At 39.5% G+C, this 3,908-nt stretch overlaps 1 pseudogene; it reads right to left on the bottom strand.

Moving 5' to 3' along the window:
- Positions 1 to 3,396, bottom strand: part of LOC109959819 (zinc finger protein 2-like) — a 17,918-nt pseudogene extending 14,522 nt beyond the window's left edge.
- Positions 3,397 to 3,908: the final 512 nt, after the last annotated feature.

A 3,908-nucleotide genomic window follows, 5' to 3' on the forward strand; every position in this document is an offset into this window, starting at 1 on the left:
AGTTCATTCAGTGTACTGATAGCTCTTTCTGCATCACTAGGGTTAAGATAGTTAACAAATCCGTACCCTAAACTGTGGCCTAGAGAAAAAAAAAAAGGAAAACAATAAAATAAAACAAAAAAACGTTGTATAGTTCAAAAAAATGCTGCAAACAAATAAATATTTAAAAACAAAAACAAATCTTAACATTGCATGGTAGTCTAAGCAAACCAAGAAAGTGTCTACAGTTAAACAGGGTTGGACTGGTGGGAATAAATAAAACAAGTCTATGCTGGTCAAGCACTAGGTAAACTATGCAACTCAAACAGGAAATCTATCTGGGACTTGGAATTAATTAATAAAAAAATAAATAAATCAGGCATATTGTCTTTTCAAGCGCTTACAAACAAGCAGTTTCTATCAGGTAGCTGTGACATTCGTCTATACAATGGTAAACCAGCCAAGCAAGGAATGTAATTAGAAAAAGGAACTTAAACAAAACAAAAGCAGAGAAGGTAACTTGAACCCAAAAATCCAATTCTTACAATAGCTAAGCCCGTAGCCATCACAGCCAATACAGCAGCCATCGCCCTAGTCAACCAGCCATCATAGCACCCAAGATGGCTACTGTGGCTATTATTATTTTACTGCAAAAGGCAATGTGCGATCTTCGGTCTCAAAGTAAGCATAAGCATAAACTTTATTGCCAAATATTTCAAGAAGACAAGGAAATTGACTCCAGCTCAATGGTCCCCAGTGTGCACAACATAAAAACTAAATAAATACACAATATGTGCAGTACATTACAGTGACGTTAGCGTGTCTAACCTTCGTAAAATATACTAATGTTAATGCTGTGAAGCTCCAATATTTGGCTCTCACATGAACACAGGGATCACTCATTATTATAACGTTTATTAGTTATAGATAGACCCAGTAATATTAGCCATGTTCCATGGCAGCAGCGATAAACAGTGATCATGTCGCACTCACAATGTAAACACAAACTGTAATGATAGCAACCACAATGTTTATAATGTTGGTTATTTCAATGAGTGACCTTCAGTCTCAAAGTACAGTACATTACAGTGACAACATTAACTTGTCTTTAAATCGCAATTTCAATTTGAAAACAGTTATTCAGCCCTAAAATTGAGAGGGGCCGGGCTCCAAATGCAGCCATAGCCATTTGCCGCGCCCACTGTGTGAATGGATGCGCCCATAGCTACTGCTGGCTGTGAGAGGGCGCTAAATTTTGAATGTTGGTATGTGCATTGTGGCATGTACAAATTACAGACTTGTTGCTTTACTTAGCTTTTGCGACAAGTCAGCATCGAACCGGGTCTTTAAGGTAGGCTACACTGTTCTTTTATTCTGTGTTATGTATTAAGATAGTATATTTGACGAAGGTTATACATGCTAACGTTGTCACTGTAATGTACTGTACTTTGAGACAGAAGATCGCTCATTGAAATAACCAACATAAGTATGGTGGCATGCTATCATTACAGTTTGTGTTTACATTATGAGCATGACATGATCATTGTTGTTTATTGCTGCTTCCAGGTACATGGCTAATAATACTGGGTCTGTCTGTAACTAATAAATGTCATATGATTGTGTGATCTCTGTGTTCATGTGTGAGCCAAATAATGGAGCACCATAGCATTAACATTAGTATATTTTATAACGGTTAAGAGAAGGTAATTTTCAAATCACAAAAGCTGTGATTTAATTTGCCATAAAATGTGCTTTTAAATGCCACAGATGGAAGACAAGACAACAAATACAAGACATTATAAGATAGAGCGTTTTACATTGGTTGTGTGTATGAGGGTGTCTTCAACTTAATCTATAAAACCAAAAATGGGAGGAGAAAAAAGAAAAATGGAGTGTGAGGAGGCAGCAAGGGGGACAACACTCGTGTCAAAGCAAAGCAGCACAACAGTCATCTGGACCGATTTAGGTTTTAAACCACAAGATGCACGGCCGGAACATGTAACGTGCATTATGGGATTCAACATTAAAAATGAAATGCTACACCCCAATGTTTTGTATTTGATCAATATGGAACACAATGTCATTTTTAATTCTTACATTTATTGTCCACAGTGGTAAAAACATCATAACACTAAATAAAACTAAACCAGTTTGTAAAGGCTGTGAGATCAGAGGGATGAACACAGGCTCTGTCAGATTTGCGCATGTGGAACAGCACAGGTACCTCCCTCACCTTACAGATAAACAGCTGGATGGGTCATCAGCATAACTGGTACAGACATTGGTAGTGATCAACCCTAGAAGTGATTAGACTTTGTCTTTAAAAAAGTCAAACATCAAGGTCAAAAAAATTATGAAAAAACAAACAAACAAAACAAACAAAATCCCCCAAATTAACATGGGAGAAAGTTTTAGTTAAGAAAATCATCTCTCACTCAAAAGTTGTCAAAATCCTTTTTGTTTGAAAGTTGACACATGTAGGGAGCAATGTCTGGTGACAGACCAAATTTCTTCCTAATCTGATCCTGATTCCGTTTTTGACAACCACTTGAACTCAACACTGAAAATGCCATTTAAAGCATATTTTCTGTCTGTGATGAAGACAAAGTCCTGACATGTTTAGGTGAGACGCACAGTCTAACTGCCTGCCACATCCTAAAGGATGATCCAGATCGAGGATTTTAAGGAACATTTGCTGTTGGTCTGGATCTCAGTTTTCACAAGGGACCCATTTTCATGAGCGAATGTTGCGTCTGGACGGACGCACACACACTCTCGTTGATCCGAAAATCATTACCATGTTAACCTTTAAGAAACTATTTGTTTTGCTGATAAAAACACGGAAGAACAAATCCTACACCGTCGTTCTTATCTGCCTTATCTCTTCTATGGATAAAGTCCTGAACACTGACCTGTTGACCGCGGGGACCAGAGGATGACTCTCCTTTGCTCGGCTGCGCGTTGCTCCGGTGGTCCGGGTTTACCTCAGTCATTCCGCTCTCGTGGCGGTCCTGGTCGATGAAATCATTGTTTTTGTTGTTGTCCTCGTTCACTCCAGTTGCATATCGATCCTGATCGACCAAGTACGGCTTCTGATACTCCTCAACCGTTTCGCTCTTGAGATCATGGTCGTGGTTCTCTTCCTTTATTACACTTACGTAGCGATGCTGGTGGAGGAAATCCGAGTCCTCTTCCTCCTTCTTTATTTTACTTTTGTAGTGGTCCTGGTCGGAGAAATCTGGATCCTCTTGTTCCTTCTTTAATCCACATTTGTAGTATTCCTGATCTTGTTTCTCTTCTTCCATTCTGGTTCTGTGGCGATCCCACGCTCTGATTCTGTTCGCTGCCGCCATGTTGTGCCTCCAAAATCGTTTTTGTGATTTCAAGCTCTCGCGGTCACTCGTCTCGTTAAACCACTCTCCCCTAGTTACTGTTGCTACGGTTTCAGATTTAAATACTTTTACATACGTAAAAGTTTTCAAAATGAAAACTAGGCCCACCAGTTTAAGGAGATGTGGGCACTTTATATTTGCAAAACAAACTAGGAGCTTAAGGAAGTGAAACAGCACACCATGTCCTTGAAATAATGAATCCTTTAACATCAACCTTTCTGACACAGGAACCAGGACCACCGACTACAGCAAGTAACAACATACAAGTTCCTCTTTTCCTTTGACCGTCTTTTCATTTACAGTTACACTGGCAGTGTTGTCAGTTTCAACAGGTTGAGTCCCATCTGTGTGAAGGGATCTATCAGCATTCAGTGGCCGTGCAGAGCTCTCTGCCACCTGCTGGGGATTGGTCACTGCTGCGCTCTCTGGAGTCACTTCTTTATGTCAGACTAAACTACTAATACCAGTGCTCTCATTACTCCAATTTAAAATCTCTATATCTTACAAGTGCTCACTGGAGTAATTGTAGTGTAAGGT

Source organism: Monopterus albus, unplaced genomic scaffold, assembly GCF_001952655.1.
Source record: "Monopterus albus unplaced genomic scaffold, M_albus_1.0 scaffold3.1, whole genome shotgun sequence".
Lineage (NCBI taxonomy): Eukaryota > Metazoa > Chordata > Actinopteri > Synbranchiformes > Synbranchidae > Monopterus > Monopterus albus.